Raw genomic sequence first — 19,029 nt, 5'->3', positions numbered from 1 at the left:
ATCAGTTTTTCATGCTGAAACGATCCAGCAAATTGCCTTCCTTGCTCAGAAAGCCTGCTTGTTCGTGATCCTTTGTAACACGAAATGTCACTCAAACAGTTACCACTGCCCCCTGTCCCTGTCAGAATATCAGGACTGTTCTATACAAAATTATCATTGTTTGATACATTATTCTGTAATGCAGATATATTGGAATGTCCCCCAGGAGCAGGCATGTACAGGATATATCCCTTGCTGAGGTTTTTTTTTTCTCATGAGATAGGATTTTTGTCATGAGGAGGAAATTGTACTTTACTGTTATGGGCTGTTGCATTTTACTTCAACGGGAATGCACATTTTCTAGGCTTTGTTTAAACAGACGGTTGGTACAAACTGTTGCATGTAATATCAGATGCATATTTTCACTTGTTTGTTCAATGCGGATTATAGGGTTAATTTGGAAGCCTAGCAAATGCTGAGAGTTTCAGCTATCAACGCAATGAAACGCCATTGTGGAAGTGAAAGATGGTGCATATCTTGGCTTCAGGGGTTTTGTGACACTGAGTGGAGCATATGATTGACAAGTGGAGACTGTATCTTGGGATAGCCAGCCTGGAGACAAGCAGTTTTGATGTGGTACAAGGAAGAAAGGCTGCTACTCAAGAGTAAGATTCTCCTGAGAGCCTGGTTGAGTTTATGGACTGTTTCGTCCAAGGATATTGGATTGCTCCAAAAGGGAATATGCTAGTTTCCTGCAACTAATGCATTGCATTATCTGTCTTTTCCATCTTGGTGAACTATTTTCTTGTTTCCTAAACCTGGGGTTGCTTCTCTTTATTGTAACACCTTCATGCCTGGAAGCCATAACCTATTCTACCTTGCAAAACTTCAGAGGAGCTCAGGAAGGCTGATCGATGAAGGGGAAGCCTAGGAGAAAACCCACCCCCCTTTATCCAGGGGCAGCAAATTCTTTTAAAGATGGGGCTGAGCAGAGAGGTACTCTGTGCTACCTGGGAACAGGCTTCCTCAAATGGCAGCGGACCTAGTGGGGGCCGAGAGGTGGCTGCCATTCAACCCAGACTTTGAGTGAATGAGAATCTTTTGGAATCGTGTGCCATACTCTTCCTTCCAAGAAAAATCCAAGACATGGAGTGAAATGGTTTTGACCGCATTCTCCCTTTCAGAACTTCAGGGGACCACCCCCTTCTCCTGCATTATGCTTATATTCCAAGCGGTGGCGATATATCTCAATCTGCCAGGGCACTCCACCACTGACCTACATGTTGAAATTCTACAAAGGAGTTATTCTTCTACAGAGTGTAGCTTAGCTCAACAAGGCTAGGAGGCTGCTGTTGTGAATTGACACAGTGTTTATCTTGCATACATCTCACCTTTCGACGAATTGCCTCCTTTCACCCTCCACAATATCTGAAACCCACTTCTTGTTGTTTTCTGCACCCTCATGTGCTGTTGGTGTTGTTGATTATAGCCTATTGAAACCTCTAGATGGCACTGTAACTCTGCCTAATGCAAAGGCACGGGAAGCAACAATATCAGTTTTAAAACGTTCCTTTCCCCCAGCGGATAAAGAAATCAAAGCCACTCAGTGATATGCTTCTAACTCCTGATATACTGTTCCGTATTGGGCAAGTCCTGCAGTCATTTGATTTATATATTATTAATAGGATTTTGTGCCACAATACTCATGTATGCTTGATGCAGAATTTGGAAGCAATGCCTGAGCAATGAATAATGGCATAATTGTGTGAATAAACAAGCAATTCTCTTCAAGAAAGTGTGCAAAAACCGGCTAATATTTCGTTTTCATCTTAATATCAAAAGTTGGTCTGTGTTGAGCAGCAGAATTCCTAACCATATGTTCCATTCAGGATATTGGGCAGGGCTGTCCCCTGGTGCTGAGTGCAGGGCAAAAGGACATTCTTCAAATTCTAGAGAACCTCTTAATATAATGTTCCATATTTATAAGCTATCTGTCCGCACAGCATGCTCACCTCCTGAATTACTTTGCTTCCCCAAGTAGAAGAAGGGAAAGGAGTAGACTGTGATTTAGAAACCTGTTATCTTATACAAGAACGAGGCTCACCAGTGCATCTTCCCTCAAGGAATGGGATTGCTGGCTGGGACTGAGGGGATTCTTAAACCAAAACGCTGGGTTGGTTCTCAATGACTAGGCTCGTTTAGAACAGGAAGCAGGATTAAGCCCCACACCAAGAGTGTGGTCCAGTACTAAAATGTAACCAGTCATTCATGGCGTGCTGCAGATTGGCACTACACAGGCAAAACGTCTACATTTTCAAATTCCCACATCCCCTTTCTGAAAAAGAACAGAGAGCAATATAAGCTTCCCATCAGTCATTTCACTCTTTGATCGGATGTTTACCAAAGCAAGTAAGCAGTACTGATGAAATAATGCTCCCGCTGCGATGTCATCAGGAGTGTTTCTGTAACAGCCCCATGGGAACATATATTGCTATCTAATTAAGGCTTATTTTTCAGCTATCAGACAGACAAATTTGTTTCTAACTGCAGCTAGCTGCTTCTGAATTGGAAGCCTGTGAGATTTAAAATGAATTATATGCTACAGAGAGGGGAAGAGATAATAGGGAAGATCCAGTGCAATATCACACAGACATAGCTTGCTTAAACTGTGAACCCAGTCCAGAGAAATGCTGCAGTCGTATGCTGATTTACATGGGAAATAGTCCCATCGGATTCAGTGAGGCTTACTTCTGAGCAGACATGTATAGACTTGCACTCAAAGTTGCATGGCTGTTGGCATCAGGGGACATCTTCATCATAGCTAACTTGTCCCATTCATTTCAATGGAATTCAAGGTCCAGTCATACTCTGGCTTGGGGCATTTGTCTCTTGTATGTGACCCTGATGGCCATCTTTCTTGAAAATGGGCATCATATATTCATTCACTCAGAAGAACCAGAGTTTTGTGGAAAGTGCATTTGCTTACTATTTACTCAGCAAAGGAAAAGGACCTTCCGTTTTTGGTATTTATGTTTCCTTGTTGACAACAAAGGAAACTGCCTTATACCAGGTCATATTATTTGCACATCTGGTATAGTTGCTTTTTGAATGGCAGTTCCCCAGGGTTTCCGACAAAGAGTGATTTCCCCAATCACTTACTACCTTACCCTTCTCACTTGGGTTGCAGGTCCAACCCCCTGCAATACAGGAATCACATCTGAAGAACCCCTGACAGATGGCCACCCAAACTCTGTTTAGAAATCTCCACTGAAAGCGAGTCCATCACCTTCTACTGTAGTCTATTCCACTGTCAGGCAGCTCTTACTGCCAGAAACTTCCTATAAAAGTTTAATCAGAATCTACTTCCTTGGAATTATAAATCCATTGGTTCGTGTCCCAACCATTGGAACAGCAGAAAACAAGTTTGTTCCACCATCCACCAGCCCTTCAGATATTTGAAGATGGCTATCTGGCCTGCTGCTTGCGGCCTGCTGCCCAGGAGGACTCCCCTGAGTGAGTGCTTGAGGGCCCTGCTCTTGCCACTTACCATCTGGCTTGGGGCGGGGCCTGGGGCCTCACAAGGACTGCCTGCTGCCTGCTGCCCAGGAGGACTCCCCTGTGTGAGTGCCTGAGGGCCCTGCTCCTTCTTGCCACTTACCACCTGGCCTAGGGAGGGCCTGACAGGCCTCACAAGGACTGCTCCTGCCACCTACTATCTGGCCCAGGGTGGGGCATCACAAGGATGGTTGTTGCCACTGATGCTGCTACTGCCCAGGAGGACCCGTAGGGGTGCAGAGTTCTTTTTAACATTTTTTAAAAAATATTTTCCTTTCCTTTTAGATTTTTTATATATGGAGGTGGGATGGATGTTTGGGTGGGCTTGGGAATTTGTTAGATTTTGATGAATTTGTAATTTTTGCAGTTTTATTTGTATTGTTTTATTGCTTTCTGGGTTGTTTTTGTTTTATTGTTTTAAGGTTTTATTGTTTTAGGCTGCGAAAGAATAACATTAATTGCCATCAATGGAGGCCACTATGAGGCCTGGGATTGCTACCGTGGAGGGGCGAGGGAGGTATGGCAGTGGGGGCAGATGTTATAGGCGAAGGGGATCGAGATATGGATACGCTCGTACCCCTTCCAATCTGCGCCCCATCCCGAGGGACGAGGGTAGGGTGAGCAAGGATTACTCACCTCCGTCACTGGTGCTGTGCAATGCCAGGTCTATAGGCAATAAAACCGCCACGCTGCGAGATTTCTTTATCTCGCAGGGGGTCGACCTGGCTTGTGTGACGGAGACCTGGGTGCGCGAAGGGGCAACAGTTCAGATCAGGGCATGACTTGGAGCGCACATACCACTGCTCTGGTGAAGAAGGCCCAGCAGAGAATTTATTTCCTCAGACTTTTAAAGAAGAACAATCTGAGTGAGAGACTGCTGGTGTCCTTCTACCGAGGCTCCATAGAGAGCATTCTTACATACTGTATTTGTGCTTGGTTCTCCAGTTGTACAGCTAGGGAGAGGAAGGTGCTCCAGAAGGTCATAACCACAGCCCAAAGGATTATTGGTCATCCTCTCCCATCTTTGGAAGAACTGTACGGTTCCCGTTGTCTTAGGAAAGCAAATAACATCCTGCAGGATTCATCTCACCCGGGACACTGTCTGTTTGCACTACTGCCTTCTGGCAGGAGATATAGAAACATCAAGTCAAAGACAAATAGACTGAAAAACAGTTTCTATCCAAGAGCTGTGGCCTTTTTGAATGCTGTAACTCGATAGTGTGACCTGGGAGTTTGATGGGTGTGGTGTGGGTGTGGCTGGAATGTGGTTTGTTTGGTTGTTGTTGTTGTTTTGCTTTTGTTGTTTTAAGGGATGGCATCCAATTTCGTTGCACTTTGTGCAATGTTGCACTTGTGTAATGACAATAAAGAATCTATTCTATTCTATTCTATTCTATTCAGTTACCTTACGAGAGATGGCGCCCCCGGGTTTCTCCGTCCTCCACCAGTCGCGGACTGTGGGCCGGGGGGGAGGGGTGGCATTATTAATCCGGGAAGATTGTCCTTTCAGGGCTCTACCATCGCCATCGATCCCCGGCATTGAATGTGTTGGCCTAGTGTGGGGCTCCGAGGAGAACTTGGCTGTCTGGCTGGTGTACCGGCCACCTAGCGCACCAGCAGCCACCCTGTCAGGCCTATTGGAGGCGGTGGCCGGCTGGGCCTTGGAGTTCCCTAACCTATTGGTACTGGGGGACTTCAACATCCATGCTGATGCCACTCACTCCTCACAGGCTCTGGACCTGGTGTCTTCCATGGCGACACTAGGGCTCTCCCAGTTTGTTTCGGGCCCCACGCATCAAGCAGGCCACACGCTGGATTTGATCTTTGGCGTAGGTATAGATGTGATCATGTCTCCTTCGATGAAGGTGCCATGGTCTGATCACCACGCTCTGAAAGCCAGGATTGACTTTCCGCCCCCACCCTGCTTAGGTGGCAAGCCAATTTGGGCTCGCCCGCGGAGGCTGATGGACCCTGATAGATTCCGTCAGGCCTTGCGGGACCTTGCTCCCCCTGGCGACTCATTGACTGAGCTTGTTGAGGGCTGGAATATCCAGCTCCTGGCAGCCATCGATGAGATCGCACCTAAGCGCCCTCTGCGACCCCGCAAAAACCGGGCTCCCTGGTTTACCGAGGAGCTCCGGAAAATGAAGCGGGACCTCAGACGGCTAGAGCGAGTATGGCGGGGTGCCCGTGACGGAGCCTCAAGAACATCTTATAGGGCTTTTATGAAAACCTACGAGATGGCGGTGAAGGCTGCTAAGTCATACTTCTCGGCCTCCATTGCATCCGCTAGCTCTCGCCCAGCGCAATTATTTAGTATAATCAGGTCTTTAACGTCCCTTGTGGGACAGCCAAATTTAAATAACAATTTGACACTTAGCTGTGAGGCATTTGCGAGCTTTTTTGCGGAGAAGGTCTTGTTGCTCCGCCATGACCTCCCTGCCAATTTGGATACAATAAAGGAACTGGAGGCCCCTCGACTGTCCTCGGGTCCAGTATTGGACCACTTCGACCGGATATCCCCAGCCGATGTGGACAGACTCCTCCGAGCTGGAAAGCCCACCACCTGTCCTCTCGACCCGTGCCCGTCTTGGCTGATTAGAGCGTGTCCAGACGAGGTGCGGGCCCTCCTGGGGGATATCATCAATTTGTCCCTTGGCACGGGGACATTCCCAGGGGAACTGAAGGAGGCAGTGGTGCGCCCGCTCTTAAAGAAAACATCATTAGATCCTTTAGATCTATCCAATTACCGCCCGGTTTCGAATCTTCCGTTCCTGGGTAAGGTGATTGAGAGAGCGGTTGCCGAACAGCTTGGTGGGTTTCTGGATGAAACATCGGCTTTGGATCCATTCCAGTCCGGCTTCCGCACTGGTCATGGGACCGAGACGGCTCTGGTCGCCCTAACAGATGATCTTCGTAGACAGCTGGATCGAGGCGGGTCGGGGCTGCTGATTCTTCTAGATCTATCAGCAGCTTTCGACATGGTCGATCACGAACTTCTGGACCACCGCCTTGCCGACGTGGGGATCCAGGGCACAGTCCTTCAATGGCTGCGCTCGTTTCTCTCTGGTCGGGGACAGAGGGTGGCGCTTGGGGGGGAATTGTCATCGCGCCACTCCTTGGTGTGTGGAGTACCTCAGGGTGCGATACTCTCCCCGATGCTTTTCAACATCTTTATGCGCCCCCTCGCCCAGCTTGTTCGGAGTTTTGGGCTGGGTTGCCATCAGTATGCCGATGACACCCAACTCTATCTGTTGATGGATGGCCATCCTGACTCGGCCCCAGACACACTGACCAGATGTTTGGAAGCTGTGGCTGGATGGTTACGTGGGAGCCGGTTGAAGCTAAATCCTTCGAAGACAGAGGTCCTGTGGCTAGGGCGGGGCGATATGGGATTGGGGGGGCAACTCCCATCTCTTGCGGGGGCGCAATTAGTGCCAGCACCGTCTGTTAAGAGTTTGGGTGTAATCTTTGACGCCTCCCTTTCCATGGAGGCGCAGATTGCAGCTATAACAAAGGCGGCATTTTTCCATCTCCGCCAAGCTAAGCAGTTGGCTCCTTACCTCTCTCGCCCTGACCTAGCCACTGTGATCCACGCGACGGTCACCTCCAGATTGGATTATTGTAACTCGCTCTACGTGGGGCTGCCCTTGAGACTGACCCAGAAACTCCAGCGGGTGCAGAATGCCGCAGCGAGACTCCTTATGGGGTCTTCGCTGCGAGATCACATTCATCCGGTGCTACACCAGCTGCACTGGCTCCCGGTGGAGTACAGGATCAGATTTAAGGTGCTGGTTTTAACCTTTAAAGCCCTATACGGCCTAGGACCCTCGTACCTACGGGACCGCCTCTCCTGGTATGCCCCACAGAGAAACTTACGGTCTTCAAATAAAAACATCTTGAAGGTCCCAGGCCACAGAGAAGTTAGGCTGGCCTCAACTAGAGCCAGGGCTTTTTCGGCTGTGGCTCCGATCTGGTGGAACACTCTGTCACAAGAGACCAGGGCCCTGCGGGACTTGACATCTTTCCGCAGGGCCTGCAAGACAGAGTTGTTCCGCCAGGCCTTTGGCCAGGGCACAGCCTGACTCCCTCCCTCGGCAATCTTCGCGGAGCTCTGGCCCAATGGTTGCCAGTGGCCTGAATTAATTAATTTTACAATGAATGATTTTAGAGTGTTGTTTATGTTATACTTTTATACTGTTTTATTGTTGTTAGCCGCCCTGAGCCCGGCTTCGGCTGGGGAGGGCGGGATATAAATAAAATTTATTATTATTATTATCACTTCTCAGTTTTCTCTTCTCCAGGCTAAACGTCCCTAATTCTCTCAGCCATTCCTCATAAGGTTTGGTTTCCTTGATCATCCCCCTTGAATGGTTGTGGACTCTCTTCCCTTGGAGGTTTTTGAGCAGAGGTGGGATGGCTGTCTGTCATGGATGTTTTAGCTGAGATTCCTGCCTTGCAGGGGGTTGGACTAATTTACCCTCGGATTCCCTTCCAACTCTACAATTCTATGATCTTGGTCACCTTCCTCTGCACACATTCCAGCTTGTCAATATCCTTCTTAAATCGTGCTGCCCAGAACTGGGTGCAGTACTCCAGGTGTGGTCTGACCAAGGCAGAATAGAGTGGGACTATTCTTTCCCTTGATCTGGACACTATGCTTTTGTTGATGCAGCCTAAAATAGCATTAGCTTTCTTTTTCTTTTATTTCTGGTTCATCACACTGTTTCCTTTACGAAAAAATAATAATCACATTTTAGAAGTGTCCAACACACACAGTAAAAATGCCTGTGATTGGGCAGGCTTCATCCACTCTGAAAGGGCTACTGTGCCTGAAAATTCATCCACTTCCATCAATAGGAAAAAAGCATAAAAATTAATTTAAAAATCCCTAATAGTAAAAGTGTTGAAAGGCATGAAGGAGACCAGTTAGGCTGCCTCTGAATTGGCTATTTTATAAAGTGCTGAATTGTGTGAACCAAATCTTGTACTCCAGGGAACACCCTTAGTAGTTGATAAACTGCTTTATGAAAAGACAATTTACACAGCACTATTTTACAGTTGGACCATCCTTTCCTAATATTAATGTCCACAGCCAAGAGTGATAACAAACCACCACAGTTCTGCTGCTGACTGTTTCTGTGCAAGTGCTCATTAGATCCATTACCTAATTAGCTAACGCATTAGCACTGAAAACCCTGTGTACATATGCAATACTTTATGTATAATGGTTGTGTAAGGCAAATTGGAACGATGTCATATCTGGGCGATGTTCCTAATTAAAAGGCTTTCTATAACCCAAACATTGCAATTGCTGTGTACTCACAATGTGGTCTCTATGACTATTCTTTTTTTTAAAAAATCTGTACATCCATAAAAGGGGGCATGGAGTGGCACAGATTGCTTATATAGAAATTTCAAATGCTTTAATTGAGACAGATAATGCCTTAGGGAGGCCAGCCACTAGAACCCAATCCCCTAGAACAGATGTGTGGTGCAAGGTAGAGGACATACATACAAGACTCAAATATAGGCTGTGTACACATTACTGCCTTAAAATGCAGCTAAACTGTTCATTTGCTCAATTCACATCAAAGCTGCTTCCAAGGGGAAACGTATGAAAGCTTAGTATTCCCAAAAATTGACAGGGTAAAAAAAAAAGCATGTCTTGACATTCCATTGTTGCACTCATAACCTAGGTTTAAGGTGCCTTTTAGCTCCTAGCTTTCATATCTCAGTTTCTAACACTGGGGCTGGGCCTCTTTAAACATGCTCAGTGTGATATCACCTCTTGTATAACATTTAGTCAATTTGGACATTGGTAGGAAAAGGGATAAAAACATTCTACCCTGTGTCAACACTTTTGAGAACATAACACAATGGTTTTGCTCATCTCTGTATTTGATAAAATGTTTTTCACTTGTACAAATATGACTTTATTTTGTGCTCACAAGCAATTGTTTCTAAGTAATTCAACAATGGGTTAACTGGAGCACACCAACATCCTTATTTGGACATGTGCTACGAAAGCTGACTTTCAGTACTGGTTTCCTGTTTCCGACTTGTATCTAGCTTCCGTCACATAAAATCTCTTTTTTTAACACCTTCATGCAGATTTTGGATTCTAAGTCTAAAACGACTTAGAATTACTATTTAGAAAACAACCCAATCTCAGCCAGAACCCTTGATGAATGGAGTTCTGCTCAAAACATTATTACAAAGTAGATCAGCATCATATCAGCGCACTGAAGTTTTTATTGCCTTTCCATTTCAAGTAATGGTTCCCTTGTCACAAGGGCTTAATAGAGGGCATCTTTTAGCTTGACAGCATGATTGATATAATCTGCATCATAACTCAAGAACAGATATGCAAATCAGAAATATTTCTTGAAGCAGTGAACTGGCATCTAGTCTGCAGGATGAAGCCTGTGAATACACGGCCATTCGCTGTTTTGCCAAACGCAATAGTTCTTTCGGATTCAGGGGCGATAACACTAGTGGAGAGTAGTTCTGTGCTTTTATTAAGTAGCAAGCTTGAATACAGAATAAAAGACAGTGAAACAGTCTTAAAGCATAATAACAGAGCACAAACAAGATAAAATATTTTCCCATTCAGTTATTCAGAGCTCCAAGGAATGTGAACAAAGAACCTAAAGCTAGCTAGTACACAGCCCTCTCCGAGTCAGGGCCTACACTGAAGCCCAAAACATTAGATCCCATCAGGGAGATTTATATATCTGAGAGCCTGAGTGGCTATGTGATGGCTGGCATATTATCTCTCCTGTTCCAGATGCCATTATTGGGATGGTATGAGGATGTTACATCACCTGCAAGGTGAGCTAGGCTAATAAACAGGGGCCAAAACAAATACAATACCTAGTTACAACATATAGAGCACAACAGGCTGAATGGTAATGTTTGTAACAGATTTCTTTACTGGTTACTTCCTACAAGTTGGTAACCGCACTTATAGAACGTGGTTACCCACGTACGGTGGTGTCCACAGCCATACAGAGAACTAAAACTAAAGATAGATCCACAGTTTCAAAAACCTGGACTGACATTCATGAGAACACCAAGAGAACCCATTCTTCCTTAGAGTTTAATAACACGACGAGAGACATTGAGAGAATAGTGAAACGCCATTGGCATATCTTAAAAGAGATTCCTGGTTGCGAGGTCGCTCCAGTCTTCGGGAAACGACACACTAGATCCCTTTGAGATATACTGTTACGCACTGATCTAAAACCCATACCACAACAACAGACTTTAATAACAGCCCTGAGAGGTTTTTTCAAGTGCGGACACTGCGTTGCATGCAGATATGCACTTCCAGTAAAAGAGTTCGCCAACAGTGAGGGTTTTAAATTCACCATACGATCATTTGCCACATGTGCTACTGCATGCACTGTATATATATATATAAAATGCAAATGTGGTTTATTATACGTGGGACAAACCACAAGACCAATCCAGGATATCGGAACAACATTCTAGGATCAGAAATAGAATTTTGGATGCTCCTCTGGTATCCCATTTCATCCAAAAATCACACACTGAGGATGTCCTGACATTTTTTGTACTTTGGACAAGGACCTCTTGAAAATGCAGGAAGAGTCCTTACACAGAAGGAAAGCAGATTTGTTTTCTTACTCAGCACTTCATCCTTTAGGTTTAAATATTGAATTGGACTGCTTCTTATAATGACATATCCCATACAAGCTATATGAAATATATACTATATAAGAGCTCTGCCTATGACACACCATTGTGGTCATATTCCTTTAAGATTACATTTAGGTTAATTATCTACACTTGTCTCATCACATGGTTTTCCTTATTAATGGTGTATTGAGACTCATTGGCCATTACTATTGAGAATCGTCCAAGAATCATTGCTTACGTAATCTGTTACACACTTTGATTTTATGTACAACCTCTGTATCTTCTAATGCTTGATAATGCTTAATAATGTGTGAATTCTATTTTTTAGCCGGGATGTAACAGATTTATATTTGTAATTTCTACATGTCAAATATTGATCATTGTATTACCAGGTGTTTATATTTTTATTATATAGAACTATTAACAGCTGAGGAAGCCCTTCGGGGCAAAACAAGGAAATATCCAGAAACCTTGTTCTACCCAACCCAGCTGCCTGAGCCAACCTCATCAGCTGTATTGTCCATGACATTCTGGGGACCTTTCCTTAACCACATTCGAGGACTGTGTAATATATGAACTCAAACAAGAATGGATTAAGAAAGGAAGAAATAGATCTGCATTGGATTTAATTAAATAGGTTATATACCTTGCTTAAGGATTGTATATGGTGTACATCCTGGACTTGATTCCTATGTTAGGAAGTAACCAGTAAATAAATTTGTTACAAACATTACTAATCAGCCTGTTGCGCTCTATATGTTGTAACTAATAAACAGGGGCCAACATAATTCATTATTTTTAACCGAGTTGTAAGGGTATTGGGTGGGATGTGCCTGGCAGGAGAGGAGTGGGGAAGAGCCGGGGGAGCCCGAATTGCAGTGGTTCCCGGTAGGGGGAGGTATGGTGTGGGAAGAGACGCAGACCGGGTAAGGACCACATGGACCAGGCAGTTAGTGACTGTGCCATATGCCAGCTCCTCCTCTATTATAGGGAATTGCAGTTGTCATATCAGCCAGCCCTCAGGTCTGTGACTGCTGCTGTTAAATGCCAGGTCAGCCCAGGAAAAAAATTAACTCATCCATCATCTGGCTGATATGGCATGTATCAGTGAAACCTGGCTGGGTGAACAGGGTGGAGTTGGTCTCACCCAGCTATGCCCACCTGGGTACTCAGTGCAGCACCATGCCAGACTCAAGGGTCAGGGAGGGGCAGTTGCTGTGAACTGTAGAGATTCTCTATCTCCAGGCTCTCTGTCCAGTTGGGAGGAAACCAGAGTGTGTGTTCCTGGCGTTGGGCAATCAGAACAGATTAGGGATTCCACTGGTTTACCGCCTGCCTCTCTGCCCAGCAGTCTCCCTACCTGAACTGATAGAGCTGGTCTCGGAGACAGTGTTGAGGACTCTCAGACTTCAACATCCATGCCGAGGCTGCTGGCTCTGGGGCGGCTCAGGACTTCATGGCCGCCATGACACCCATGGGGCTGTCCCAACATGTTACCAGCCCAATGCACAAGGCAGGCCACACTCTGGACCTTGTTTTCTTGACTGGGCAAGAAGGGGGTGATTTGAAGGTGGGGGACAGTGTCATCAGTCCCTTGTCATGGTCAGATCACTTTCTGTTGAGATTTTGTATGTCAGCACCATTTCCCCTCCACAGAGGCAGAGGACCTATTAGGAAGGTCTGCCCTCGGAGGCTGATGGATCCAGTGGGATTCCAAACAGTACTGGGGGATACTGATACGACTGGTGCTCCTGTCGAAGCCCTGGCCAATGGCCAACCTCTGGAACACCGGAATGGCTGAGGCTATTGACACAATTACCCCTGAGTGCCCTCTCCCACTTTGTGGAGCCCGATTGGCCCCCTGGTATACTCCAGAGTTTAGGGCAAAGAAACAATTGAACACAAGTTCAAGATCCAAATGAATGCAACTGAAGACTGGTAAGGGCTCATTATCAAGTCTACCTAGTGGCAGTGAAGGCAACAAAGGCGGCATACTTTGCTGCCTCCATTGCATCCTCATTACGTCATCTGGCAGAGCTTTTCCGGGTTGTATGGGGCACAGGCTGGCCCAAAGGAGGTGATAGAACCAACAGTAGCTCGCTGTGACTTGCTTGCAAAGCATTTTGAGGATAAAATTGCTTGCATCCACCAAGACCTTGACTCTGCTGTTATAGCAGATGAATCTCACAGGGTGTCCAGGGCACAGTCTAGTCCTGTTGTGTCGGATGAGTTTCAGTTGGTAAGTCTCGAGGATGTGGACAAGGTGCTCGGATCAGTCAGGGCAACCAGTTGCGCTCTAGACCCTTGCCCCTCTTGGCTGATAAAAAACAGTAGGGAGGGAACAGCTGACTGGACCAGGGAAGTGATGAATGCCACTTTATGAGAGGGGGTGGTCCCTGCCTGTTTGAAGGAGGCAGTGGTAAAACCGCTCCTTAAGAAACCTTCCCTGCATTCAGAAAACCTAACTACCAGCCAGTTGCTAATCTCCCTTTCTTGGGCAAGGTTCTGGAGTCAGTGGTCGCAGGCCAGATCTAGCTGCTTTTGGGAGAAACTGATTTTCTGGATCCATTTCAATTGGGGTTTAGGCCTGGTTTTGCCATAGAAACTGCCCTGGTCGCCCTGTACCTCTATCGAGAGAGGGACAAGAAAAAACATGTCCCTCTTAATTCTTCTCAACCTCTCAGCAGCTTTCGATACCATTGACCATGGTATCCTTCTGGAGTGACTGTCTGAACTAGGGTTGGGTGGCACCGGTACAGACTTTATCTCATCAGATATATATATATATCTGCTTTAGACAAGTCAGAACACAAACCCAAACTTTGGCTCAGATATGTTGACGACACCTTTGTAATTTGGCCACACGGGAAAGAAAAACTAGATAGCTTCCTCACACATCTCAACAGCCTACACCCCAAAATACAATTCACTATGGAAATAGAAGCCAACAACCAACTTCCCTTCCTTGACGTCCTAATCTACAAAAAACCTGATGGCTCCCTAGGACACACTATCTACCGGAAAAAAACACACACCAACCGCTACTTACATGCACAATCACACCACCACCCTGCACAAATAAACTCCGTAGCCAAGACTCTCATCTCCAGAACCAAACGCCTGGCTGACAAAGACCACTTGACAACTGAGTTACAGAATCTCTCAAATGTGTTAATCGCCAATGGATACCAGCAAAACAGGGTTACGAAGCTAATCCAAAAAGAAACACCCCCCAAAAACCAAGACACAGAAGAAAACAATGGCATGGCCCTCCTTCCTTATATCAAGGGCACTACAGATAAAATTAGCAAAATCCTCCATAAACACAATATCAAAACAGCCTTTTGCACCAACCAAAAAATAGCCAATATCCTCAGAAACCCCAAAGATAAAATCCAGTTGGAAAACCAAGGGGTCTATGAAATACCCTGCAAAGTCTGCCCAGCCACGTACATTGGACAAACAAACAGACGAATAAATGCACGTATCGCAGAACACAAGAATGCCGTCAAAAAAGAAGAAAAAACTTCCTCTCTTTTCCAACACATGAAAGAAACAGGACACGAAATTAATTTTGCAGATTCCAAATTGCTCTTTAACATGGAACATCACCACAAGAGAATAATCATGGAAGCCATCGAGATAGAGAAACACCCTCACAACATGAACAAGCGTGACGACACGTCCCGCCTGCCAGACATCTGGAAATTAGCCCTCCCCACAAAAACCGACACCAGAACCAGAGGCACACAGAACGCCATCACCAATCAACCACACCAGACCCAAACCCAGACCCTCTCCACAGATAAATTACAGACACCATCCAGTAGCCAAACCATAGTGGCACCTCCGGATGCTGCACCCCCCTGCAATCCCTACACAGATCTGGCTGGCACAGGGCACAAAACCACAGCTCGCCCCTATACACGAAGCCAAGCCAGAGCACAACTAAGTGCAGTACAGCCATCTTCTCAGAAAAACTCTTCACAAGCTCAAGAGGTCAAGACACGAAAGCTTTAGCAACTAATCCACACTTAATGACCCACCTAAGTGGTACTCAGAATATCACTCAAGAAATCACTCAAGATATCCCTCAAGCAATTAAGGAACAAAAGAAGAAAAGGCACACTAACCTGGGAACTTCCTCTCTGCCCAGAACGTTGGAGGCTATACACCACACCCCCTCAACAGTATTTATAGGAACTCAAACACTGAGATCCTGCTCTGTTCCAGTAACAAGAAGCCGAAAGCACCAGCCTGAAGATGACGAGTGAGACCTCGTCGAAACGTCGCCTAGACACCCCAACTCTTACACGGGAAGACACCCGAAGACACCAAAACCTGCATTCCTGTACCCGTGAAAATCTACGAAAGCAAATATCTCACCTCTACGGGGAGGAAACCTTCCAGCTGACAAGAACCTACGAGAAACTAGAAATCCGAAGAGCCACCATCTTATGTGATCTCTTGTTCCTACGCAACTGCCGAGACAACAACTTAATTCCCACATGCTTCCAACTTAAATTCCACTCTAAAACCCCAGCTACCGAAAGGATCCTGAAACGAACTGAACTATCCCTAATCAGAAACGAAATACATAAGAAAAGATACCTACTAAACCAAACCAACAAAGATCTGCTCACTCTTCACCTCAAACTCTGTAACAAAATCCACCCTGCACTCTGGGACAAATGCAAACAACTAGCCGTCTGGAGAGCTGAAACTGAGACCTCACATAAGACAGACAGACACACCAACAAACTCCACAAACTAGAGAAACGCCAGAAGCCCAGCCACCCTCCACAACAACCCATGAAACAAACAGTACATAACATATCAGACAGGATCCTCACCTCAACTGAAACCAAAGTACTCTCCAAAGGTTTCAACTTTGCAGTCGCCCCGAGACGCATCCCCACGGAAAACATCATATGCGGAGTCGAAGCTAGCCTAACCAAAATCAACCCAGATGAAGCCAATAAAATCAGACTTGAAGTCACCAACATCCTCTGCTCCAGCAAACCACCCAGAAGCAATTTACACAAAGAAGAACAGAAAGCACTCACCAACCTGAGGAAAGACAACAACATAATCATTCTCCCAGCAGACAAAGGTAATGCCACTGTTGTGATGAACACATCGGACTACCAAGCAAAACTATCAAATCTACTCCAAGACCCTACCTACCAACCTATAAAAACAGATCCCACCACCTATCTGGAAAAAACCACCAAATCCAAAATAAAAGCCTCTCCTATCAGTGAAGAAATCCAGCTAAGAATCATCCCCAGAGAAAAATCATCCAGATGCCCCAAACTCTACGGTCTCCCCAAGATACACAAAGAAGGAACACCACTCAGACCAATAGTCAGCTCCATAGGCTCACCTCTACAAAATCTCGCTAAATTTCTCGCTAAGCAACTTCAGCCCTATGCAGAATCCATTGCTTCACACGTTACTAACTCCTTCCAGTTCATAGAAACAATAAAGAAGCAAAACCTACATCCCGATGACCTACTTGTGAGCTTCGATGTTGTATCTCTCTTCACACAAGTGCCCATTAATGAAGCCTTGACAGCCATTCAAAACAAATACAATCCCCCCGAATACATCCTGGACCTGACCAACCACTGCCTAACCAACACGTACTTCATCCACAATGGACAAAGATACAAACAGATAGAAGGAGCACCTATGGGATCACCCCTCTCACCGGTCATCGCAAATTTGTACATGGAACACTTTGAAACCAATGCTTTAGACAAGTCAGAACACAAACCCAAACTTTGGCTCAGATATGTTGACGACACCTTTGTAATTTGGCCACACGGGAAAGAAAAACTAGATAGCTTCCTCACACATCTCAACAGCCTACACCCCAAAATACAATTCACTATGGAAATAGAAGCCAACAACCAACTTCCCTTCCTTGACGTCCTAATCTACAAAAAACCTGATGGCTCCCTAGGACACACTATCTACCGGAAAAAAACACACACCAACCGCTACTTACATGCACAATCACACCACCACCCTGCACAAATAAACTCCGTAGCCAAGACTCTCATCTCCAGAACCAAACGCCTGGCTGACAAAGACCACTTGACAACTGAGTTACAGAATCTCTCAAATGTGTTAATCGCCAATGGATACCAGCAAAACAGGGTTACGAAGCTAATCCAAAAAGAAACACCCCCCAAAAACCAAGACACAGAAGAAAACAATGGCATGGCCCTCCTTCCTTATATCAAGGGCACTACAGATAAAATTAGCAAAATCCTCCATAAACACAATATCAAAACAGCCTTTTGCACCAACCAAAAAATAGCCAATATCCTCAGAAACCCCAAAGATAAAATCCAGTTGGAAAACCAAGGGGTCTATGAAATACCCTGCAAAGTCTGCCCAGCCACGTACATTGGACAAACAAACAGACGAATAAATGCACGTATCGCAGAACACAAGAATGCCGTCAAAAAAGAAGAAAAAACTTCCTCTCTTTTCCAACACATGAAAGAAACAGGACACGAAATTAATTTTGCAGATTCCAAATTGCTCTTTAACATGGAACATCACCACAAGAGAATAATCATGGAAGCCATCGAGATAGAGAAACACCCTCACAACATGAACAAGCGTGACGACACGTCCCGCCTGCCAGACATCTGGAAATTAGCCCTCCCCACAAAAACCGACACCAGAACCAGAGGCACACAGAACGCCATCACCAATCAACCACACCAGACCCAAACCCAGACCCTCTCCACAGATAAATTACAGACACCATCCAGTAGCCAAACCATAGTGGCACCTCCGGATGCTGCACCCCCCTGCAATCCCTACACAGATCTGGCTGGCACAGGGCACAAAACCACAGCTCGCCCCTATACACGAAGCCAAGCCAGAGCACAACTAAGTGCAGTACAGCCATCTTCTCAGAAAAACTCTTCACAAGCTCAAGAGGTCAAGACACGAAAGCTTTAGCAACTAATCCACACTTAATGACCCACCTAAGTGGTACTCAGAATATCACTCAAGAAATCACTCAAGATATCCCTCAAGCAATTAAGGAACAAAAGAAGAAAAGGCACACTAACCTGGGAACTTCCTCTCTGCCCAGAACGTTGGAGGCTATACACCACACCCCCTCAACAGTATTTATAGGAACTCAAACACTGAGATCCTGCTCTGTTCCAGTAACAAGAAGCCGAAAGCACCAGCCTGAAGATGACGAGTGAGACCTCGTCGAAACGTCGCCTAGACACCCCAACTCTTACACGGGAAGACACCCGAAGACACCAAAACCTGCATTCCTGTACCCGTGAAAATCTACGAAAGCAAATATATATATATATATATATATATATATATATATATATATATGGAATTGTAATCTATGCTAATCCAAAATTAGATCCGAAACTATTATATTTAAGGATGAAGGTAGAATTATAGTTTAAATAACATATAAAAGAAAGGAAATTATAAGAGGAATTTATGCTCCAAATGAAAGGCAGAATTTTATAAATTACTGGAGGAAAGAATTGTGGACTATAGTAATGAAAAGATAGCACTATTAGGTGACTTCAGTTGAGTAACTCGATTAGAACTTGATAGAACAGTAAGAGAAAAAGAATCTAAAGAAGGAAGACCACCACTGATCTTCTTCCAACTGGTGGAGAACCTTAACTTAGAGGATGTTTGGAGGCTTAAACACCCAAACGAGAAAGAATTTACTCACTTCTCAGATGCCAGACAACCAGCAGTGAGAATAGTTGTGATATGGATGTCAAGTAATTTAATATTTCAAGTAATTTAAAGTTTCACAAA

Source organism: Podarcis liolepis, assembly GCF_965112155.1.
Source record: "Podarcis liolepis genome assembly, chromosome: 4".
In the NCBI taxonomy this organism is placed as follows: domain Eukaryota; kingdom Metazoa; phylum Chordata; class Lepidosauria; order Squamata; family Lacertidae; genus Podarcis; species Podarcis liolepis.
The sequence above is the reverse complement of the archived record's forward strand: the minus strand, read 5'-3'. Positions refer to the sequence as shown.